The sequence below is a fragment of the Acartia tonsa genome, chromosome 6, assembly GCF_053477335.1.
Source record: "Acartia tonsa isolate MP-2025a chromosome 6, ASM5347733v1, whole genome shotgun sequence".
Taxonomy (NCBI): Eukaryota; Metazoa; Arthropoda; class Copepoda; order Calanoida; family Acartiidae; genus Acartia; species Acartia tonsa.
Window position 1 is genome coordinate 21957390 of NC_137265.1, and position 10119 is coordinate 21967508.

Consider the following 10119-nt stretch of genomic DNA (forward strand, 5'->3'; position numbering starts at 1 on the left):
ATAAATTATCATTATACATTACAATGTTTGATTATGGTTAATTATTGTATATATTCAAACATTAAAGTAAAAGAATAGAAGGGACAGGGGTTAAATAACTATATTTTTTTGTTACACTGAACCAACTTTCAACTGGGTCTTTGAATATCAGCCAACATCATCGGAAATATAAACACAGGCATGTCGCTACAACAGAACAGAAAGCAATTTTCCAGCAGACGAAAAGGAACCAGGTAGTTGTCTGGGTTATACATCTAAACTAATACATTTTTTATTAAAACAATATTATTCTTTCTGTGTAATGCCAGTAAATAGGTCATGGTAATTAAAGCAATGGATGAGCAGGACTAAATTTGTCCTGAAATAAAATAAAAATAAGTTTTTTCTTCTAAACCTGCGGGGTCTATTCCTGCGGTGCCCTATCCATATAATCTAACCTAAACTGTCATAAGATAATTAACAGAGTAACCATTCATTTTTTAATTTATTATTTTAAAAAAGTGGTAGAGGTCTTTTTGTGCTCGACTAGGCATTTTGAGGAAAATTGCTAAGTTTCTCCTATTAAGTAAAACTATCCCCTATCTTATACTTATACTTCACTTAGTTAAAAATTTGCCAAGTTTAATTTTAATTGTAACTAGCCGATTGTAATTGTGTAAAAAAAACACGTTCATGTATTATTCATTTACCCATATCATGCAATTTTGCATTTAAAGTTTCATTATACATGTAATAATATATATTTCATATATTATTACATGTTTTTTTTCTCGACGTATATTGCTTAAAATTTACCCATTTAATTTGTCTACTTTTTTACTTAAATATAATGAAATCGATAAATAACTTGATTTATTTCAAACCATTCTAATCCTAATGATCTTTTAAATAACATCCATAAAAGACACGCAATTTAATATTGAAATTTCTATCAATGGTGCTGGAAAAATTCAAAATTTTTCATCTAATTTAACAATCATTTTAAAATGCCTATAACTTTTTTTTGTTATTGGAGCTAAAGGCTTCAAATGTAGGGGAATTGGGTCTACTTTTGGCAATCTTTTAGCAGTTAAAGCGGTGTATTTAATGCAGGCTTTCTTTAAATCGGTGTGATTATATCCTATTTGTTGGCAAATTATAAATTTATGTATTTACCCTGTCCTCATTAATTGTAATAATAAACATTTGTTAAAATATTTCATGAATTCTTTATAAATTATGTATTGCATGGATGTTAAGGAATAAGACCTGGATGTATAAACAAATTCACTGATTGAAAAATTTTAATACTGATAGTTTAAACTAACCAATATTATATTTGTTAACATTACCCAACGTTTTAAAAGCTTTCAAATGAGAAAAAGTTAACAGATTTATTTACATCCCAAAGTCCCTTTCCTTCCTGAATGGATGGGCAAAAGTATTTTTGATTTAGATGTTTCCCTATCTATAATACAAAGTAGAATGATGTCTGTCTGTCTGTCTGTCCGTCCGTCTGTCTGTCTGTCCGTCCGCCCCTTAAGATCTCGGTAACCACTGAACCGATCGGATTCTACTCTTCAGGGAATATACCTACTGGTCCTGTGGTGGTTTTAGGCTGTTTTCTTGGAGGGTGGGACACCCCCAACCCCTCAAAAAACAACCCCCCCCCCCAGTTCTTGTTGTTGAAGTTTTCCTTAGTCCTTTTTTGTTTTTTTTTATTTTATTTTTTTTTTGTTGAAGATTTCCTTGGTCCTTTTTTTGTTGTTGAAGATTTCCTTGGTCCTTTTTTTGCTGAAGATTTCCTTGTTTTTTTTTTTTACGAATTTCACCTTAAATTTTTTTTATCACCTCTTGAGGCAAAGCCCATAGAGGCTAGGGGCGAAGCTGCTAGTAGTCTATAAACAAATATTTTTGGGGTGCTTTCTCTTAAAGTGCCTAACGAGCAAAAAATCATTCTCACTTATTTTTGAAACTAAAAATATCGGGTTGAGTTATTTTATTCCCAACTCTTTGCAGTTGGGATGAGCTTACCCCTGTGGGGTCCATGCCTGTGGTGCTCTAACCTTGTGGGGATACCAAGTTAGCAATATAACATGACCTAACGCAATAAACAAACATCAAAATCTACCTCGCCCCACTCAATTTTAATCTATTTCAAAAAAGTCATTATTAACAATATCTCTTGGTTGATATTTCGTTAATTGTCTTTCTGCCCATGAATGCCCTAAAAATTAATATATTATTCTTATGACGATTGGGCATTCTAAGCATTACATCTCTGTAATACCATATGTCATTTACAATTTTTTTTTACTTTTTACCAAATAAATTTAAGAAATATTAAAGTAAAATGTATAGTAGCTTTTCTCTTTTCATCTTTCTCTTTATTTACAAATGTATATAAAGTAAAATAATAGAGTACTAGCGGAGAGGCTTCTAGAGGCCTCTAAGGGCCCTTTTGAGAAATGGGAGGAGAAGTGCTTCCGCCACTTTCAAGTTGGTGTCAAATGTTTTGGAGGGGGGTTAATACCCGCTCCAAAATATTTTGATTGTAAAATTTAAAGGACGAGGGGAGGAATAACTAATATATTTTTGGATTTTTAAATTAATAAATTTTTGTGTTGCTACATTTCTTCAATTTCCATAAGTTGTCTAACAATTACTCTTATTTGGATAATGTAAATCAGGGAAATAATTGTCATTGTTATAAATGTGGCTATTTATTTTGGATAAGCATGCAAGCCATTTTTATTGATTTAGAGACATTGAAAAATGGCTGTACTCTTGTTAAATAAGTATATATCTTATTTATAAATCTATTATCAGACATGAAAGAGTAAAGTTTAATATAATTAAATGGCCAGAATGCCATGAGGGCTTAGGGTTAGGGTGGGCCAATGGATATATTATTACTTGGATCTTACACCAGATTTTTATGTAATCTTTTAAAATGAAACTCGAAGCTAACAATATAATGATACCCCCTGCCCCTCCCCCTTACCAAATCCACTCACCTCCTACTGGATGAACGAACTCAACAATAAATGATTACCATGTTAAAATGACGACAATTTCTCCCCTGTCAATATATCCACATATATCCTATATCCATTTTGGTGGGCCAAGAATGGGGTAGGAGGGGTTATAGGCTGAAGAAACAATGCCCTATAATACCCATGGGATAACTACAAGGAAACTTAACTTAATGCACTGTAAAAAAAATTGTGTCTAAAGAGATAAATATATTCATATATCATTGGAAATATGTCTTCTGTTTAGATATTGACTGATTTTAAAACTGCTTTTAAAGATACCAGGGATATTTTTTGAGTGATTTTTTTCACCATGTGAAAGAAGAGTAATTTTTCAACCTGGGTATTAAAGTAAAAGAATAGTGGGGGCATAAGCTATATGACACTCTGCCCACAGGGTGGGGACCCTTTCCCGATTTTATATTGGATCTTTGAAATTAGCTAATATCATCGGAAGTATAAACACAGCCGAGGGCCCTACAAAAGAACAGAACGGAATTTACTAGCAGACGAAAAGGGTCTTACCACTTGGGCCTTGTAGTTAAGTATACAATTAAGAAAAAATTATACACATACCGATGAATGATTAATCCATTAATTGATTCTTTTTCCTATCTACGGACAACTATCTGTGAAAAGATTAAATTTAAGTTATTTTTTAGAGTAAATAAATGAAAAGAGAAAGAAAACAATAGTCAAACTTTTAGACCAAATTTTTCACAAGTTCATTCATTCAAGAGTAGAAGTAATATTTATCGTAACAGTAACAAATATTAGCGTTCATAGTGTTTTCCTAGGGGGTGTTCGATTTTTGACACCCCCCTTAAACAAAAATAGAGTTCGGTGTGACCTTTACAGGTATGTAATACAGACAACAAGAGTAGTATGATCCATCCCCTTGATTGGTCACGGAGAAGGCCTTTACACCCCTCTTCTGCACGCTTCTGGTAACAAGCCAAATTTTTTCTCAAAACTATTTTTATATTTTCTAAATTCACAAAACCTTGTTAAAGCAGATTATTTAATATTTTGATTTGTGCTAACACATTAGTAGCGCTGTTACTCTATATCTGTTAATATTCGTCTGTCCGACTCTATATATTGTTAAAACCAAATTAATTTTGTTCGATCCCCATTTTCAGTTTCAGTTTTATGAGAATATTTTTTTTCGTGGGGGGGGGGGTGGTGGTACCAGTGGCGTGCGAACCGAAGGGGGCATTTGGGGCAATCGCCCCCCCCTAGCGACCAAAACGCCCCCCCCTGCCCCCCCCCTAGCAACCGCCCCCCCTGCCCCCCCCCCCTAAATGTTAAAAAATGCCCCATTTTGCCCCCCCCTGGTCAACAAAAATGCCCCTTTTTGCCCCCTACCCTACTAAAAGGAAAACTATCCCAGTTTCCTAAAAAAAGATCAAGAAATACTCCAAAAAAAAAAATTTTGGCGCTTCGCGCCAAACAGACAGCTACTATTTATTTAACCTTACCAAATTTTTAAATTAGTGTAGAAATTAGGTTATAATCTTTTTTCACTGAACATAACAAACCAGGTTATAGGAAGTATTTTATTTTGTATACTATAAACTTTTTACCAAAGAAATTTTGTACATCCCCAATGATGATACACAAAATTACCCCTTATATAGATTACAATTAGTGGATGAAATGTATGAAAACTCGACTTAATTAACCAACCAATCAAAATTCCATTAGAGTCCCCAAAGTTGTTGAGCCAACGAATAAGAAAATTTTATATGAAATATTGGGGACTAGTGTAATAAATAGCCCAAAAACCCCTCCCTCCCTGCATATTTGAAGAAAAAAATTTGCGCTTCGCGCCCTTCCAAATGGTTTCTGCTATGAAATATTGGGGACTAGTGTAATAAATAGCCCAAAACCCCTCCCTCCCTGCATATTTGAAGAAAAAAATTTACGCTTCGCGCCCTTCCAAACGGTTTCTGCTATGAAATATTGGGGACTAGTGTAATAAATAGCCCAAAAACCCCTCCCTCCCTGCATATTTGAAGAAAAAAATTTGCGCTTTGCGCCCTTCCAAATGGTTTCTGCTATGAAATATTGGGGTCTAGTGTAATAAATAGCCCAAAAACCCCTCCCTCCCTGCATATTTGAAGAAAAAAATTTGCGCTTCGCGCCCTTCCAAATGGTTTCTGCTATGAAATATTGGGGACTAGTGTAATAAATAGCCCAAAAACCCCTCCCTCCCTGCATATTTGAAGAAAAAAATTTGCGCTTCGCGCCCTTCCAAAGGGTTTCTGCTTTTTATCACAATGAAAGGACAAGTAATTTTTTTTTATTTTTTACATAGTTCATTATATCTTTGGTTTTTATGGTACGATAAATTTTTTGTGGATTATAATATTAAAAAAAATAAATTTCTGGCTGTTTCGAGCATCCAGTATGTAATTTACTTTGACTGTCATCACACAACATACAGGAAAAAGGATTTGTGACTTTTTCTACCTAAAATATATATTTATTTCAACAGATGCTCTTTAAATCTACTTGTCTGTATTCTTATTAATGATTTTTTTGTGCTTTGCTACTTAAAGATGTTGTCATCCTTGTTGTCATACAATAAAGAAATATTTAAAATCATTTTTTCATATTAGGTTAATTTTTGGTAAATTATTTCCAAAATGAGAATTTTTATCTCCCCCCCCCCCCTCCAATTTTTTTTAATGGGGTTATTCATCCTTCCTGCTGAGATTTTATAACATCCCCTTCCAAATAGGGATGGGGGAAGGGATGGGGAAGAAGGGATAAGGACTAGGAGGCCCATAATCAAATAATCCCACCCCTTAAAACGCCCTTATTTGAAATTAGTATATATAATCAAAATGCCCCCCCCTAAAGCAAAGTGCCCCCCCGGGGCACTTTGATTTAGGGGGGGGCAAAATTTTACAAAATCTTCAAAATGCCCCCCCCCCTAGACAAAGTGCTTCGCACGCCACTGGGTGGTACTACCCCACAATATGGTTAAAAACCTTCTCAGCACCTTTTTGAACCTACATTGTAAAGAAGAACCATATCGGTTCAGCAGTTAACAGGATCTTTTGATACAGACAGACACACACACACAAAGACAGACAGCATTCCTAATACTTTTATATAAGGAAAAATGGCAAGGGTATAATTTTGCAAATGAAGGGTGGAATTCAAATACAGTATGGACCGTTTAAATCAGGAATAACAAAGACACGGAAAATTTTTCAAAAATAATTCATAGCAAATAATTTTCATTAAAAAAATCTCAAAAAAGTTTCAAATCATTTCCTTTTTCTTGTATAAAAGCAGTGGTGTGCACAGCCATTCATGAGGGTGGTGAATATAAAGAAAGACAGGGTTTACAAATTTTAATTCTAAGCGAGGGGTATCTTGACATCCCTTCCCACATGCCACTGAACTGCGACTGCAGGTTGTCTTTGTAGCTTAATATCTTGCTAACCGATGAATATCTTTAACAGTAAAGCTTCTTTTACATCTACCTACCCAGTAAAATCGCCCCTAGAAAAAATCTCCCACAAAAATATATAACTATTTCTTTCGAAAACTAAATTGAAAATAGGGCCGAATGACAGAACGAGTCTAGAAAATTCGGTAGAACATAAAATGTATAGCCCAACGTCTCCACCCTCCCTGAGTATCAGCTTAGCTTCATAGACAAATATCTCTTATTTGCAATTCAAAACAAACACCTTTCTCTATCAATTTATCCTTGTTAGACAAAAAGCCGCAAGGTCAAATTGAGGCTAAAATAAAACGCAAAAACTGACTATATACATATGGTAGCAATTACGTCTACCTTCGTGTAGACTACAGGGATCTAAAGGGATAGGACAATGGCGGATAAATTTATGTACATCCCTCAATGATTATAAACAATTACACAATCTGTAATCTGTATATTAAAAATTGGTGGTTCAATGCATAAACTAATCAAAATTGACTGAAGTCTCCAAAGTGATTAAGCCAACGAATAAGAAAATGTTACTGTGAAACTTTGGGGACTAGTGTAATAAACAGCACATTCTCCTCTCTCTCTCTCTTTCTCTCTGTAGACTCACGCACAGACAATGGTTTACATAAAGCAATGGATATAATATATACAAGGATATTATGACAGGGGTAAAATTTTCGTCAGTTTAGAATGTTAACATGGACATCATTTATTGATCAGTTCGTTCACCAAGTAGGAGCGGAGGGGATGGGATAGAGAGGGTGCATGGGAGAGATCAATATTTTAGCCAGCTATAGCTTTCACTTTATCAGAGTACATGAAAATCTGGTGCAACATTCATGTAATAATAAATCCAAATTCATTGTTGGTCGTTAGACATATTAGAATTAGGGTTGGGCCGGATATCCGGCAATTTTTAATGTCCGGCCGGATACCGGATATTAAAACTATCAGGTTACATGATATTCGGCTGATTTTTGATGCCGGATATTCGGTTATCCGGCTGGATATCCGGTAAATTGCCGGATATCGAACGTTGGCCAGATCTCCGGCATTAGAAAGCAGCCGGATATCCGGTTTCCGGAATCCGGCCAAAAAAGTATCCGGCCCAACCTTAATAAGAATGTTTTCTTATCCATTATTATCCAAAGAAAGTGGGCATTAGCCTAAAGATCTAAAAAAAGCAAAATGTGCGTAATATGTGCATTAAGATCTTGGAAATGACGGGAACTGCATTAACTCAATTTTTAAAGAAGTAAATATTAAAAGAAAATCTGAATTTTAAAAATCAGCAAATAAATCCAATACAATGAATATATTATATTAATGTTTCAAATTAATATGACATATACAAAAACAACAACAAATTTAGTTAGTTGACTCTCTAAAATAACAACCAAATACAAAATATGCATTTTGCCCATAAATGTTTGGAAAAACCTGCTTGGTTCAACAAATACATTGGCTTTAATGGTCAAAACTATTTGAATCCTGGAAATTCCTTAGCAGATACAACTTTTTATTTGTCTTACCCACAAAATCCTTTATCAAAACAGTAGGCCTCGTAAAGCTTAGAAACCCTATTGTAAAGTTCTGATTAATATTAAAATTATAAATAAAATATTTTTAGATTAAACTGTTTTTAACCTATTTTTAAAACGTATATAAAAAATATACTATGACACCAGTAGAATCAGACTGCAGAGCCTAAATTTGAATTAAATCCCCAATAAACTTTTTGGGGGGGATTTAAATATTAATTTTTACTGTTGCCGTGATCATTTTGACCGAAGCAAAAGGTTTTTTTTTATTTGGGTAAAATTCGTAGCTTTTAGAGTGTTTTGCTTCATAAATATTGTATTCTGGTATAGAGTAAAATTAGGCCTTATGATTTTACTATAAAAAATCACTAAAAAGTTAATTCTTTATAATATATCAACGAATTAACATTAACATGTTTGTGTTCTCTCACTTATTTTAAAAACATAAAAAATGGCTGTAAAGGGTTAAATGACAACAAATGTTTATGCAATACAACAAATTTATTTTTGTCACATATACAAATGCGTTATAAAATAAGATTGTTCAAACTTATTTTTTAAAATAATTTTAAAAAGAATGTATCTTTTATGTGTATGGTTTTCATTCTTTTCATTTTAATTAAATAAAAATTATTTAACTACATTGGAAATAAGTCACTTTGTGAAAACACTCTTTTTTTGAATTGTTAGGAATTGAAATAAAACAAGACTTCTTATTGGTTAGATTTCAGAATTATTTGTTTTATTGTAAATGTTAGATTTTTCAATGAAATTAATTGTTTTGGAAAAAAAAATTATTTCCAATGAACAGAGTAATGTTTTTTTATTGTATCAATATAAAGTGAATTGTATAAAAATGTTCTGTAAGCCACAATATTACCCGAAGTAAAAAAAGAGCTTTTGCTTCGGTCAAAATGATTACAGCAACACTAAAAATTAATTTTTAAATCCCCCCAAAAAAGTTTATTGGGGACTTAATTCAAATTTGGGCTCTGCAGTCTGATTCTATAGGTGTCCTAGTATATTTTTGACCACCCATTCAAAAATAGGTTAAAAACAGTTTAAGTCAACAATGCAACAAGTATAAAAAAAATGAATGTTACATATTTTTACAGCTACATTTTATAATTGGACGTGTTTTTGAATACATTTTGTGTGTGTTGGTTCTCTTGAACAAGTAGGACAACTTGCATAAAAATTGAGCTATGTAGATAAAAAATATTTCTGGAAATGATGTTAGCGTTAGGATCTCGTATACGGCAGGGAAGCTTAAAATATTCGTCTAGGGCAGGTTTTAGGCTTTTTAGAATGGGATGTGGATACAACCTTCACCCCCATACAAGAGGCTTAGGATCAAAGAATTTATTAAAAATGGAAAAAGCCTTCGAATTCTTAGGACTAAAACTAAATCACAATAATTTGAGTATAGCTTTTTCAGAGATCTTTATATACAGACAAGAAACTAAAAAAGAACGTTTAATATATAACAAAAACATACATACATGGAAAATCTCTAGAAAAGTAGTTTGTATAAAACAATCTTGTGATAGGAATGTAAAAGTTTGTGAAAGCAGTATTTTTTGGTTTAGAAAATGTCCGTTCGTCTGCTTTTTATCAACCAATACCCCCCCCCCCCCCCTCCCATACCTTTCCTTATAATATCAACATATGTATTTTCTCTCCCTCTTCCTTGTCTGTCTGTCAAGCAATTTTACGTGCTATGGGAGAAAAATACTCTTTATGGAATTTTTAACAAAATGATAAAAAAAAAGATAGATAATAGTTTTTTTTTATCGCATCTTATCATAGAAAACTTTCCGCGGATATAAAAAAGAAAAATCTTAATATCAAACCAGTATTGATGAAGGCACTTACTAATAAATCTGGTATAAATTTTATGATTTTTATTTTAGTATTCGTGGAAAATTGTCTGGAATAAGAAGCTATACATGATTTTTAGTATGGCGTAGAACTGGTTCTAATCATGCAGATATGAATCTGTTTTTATTTATTGTAAGTCTATATAGTTTTATTTTAAGTAATGCAAAAACCAAGCATTTTTAATAGGGCAACAACTTTGGATGAGTGTAAC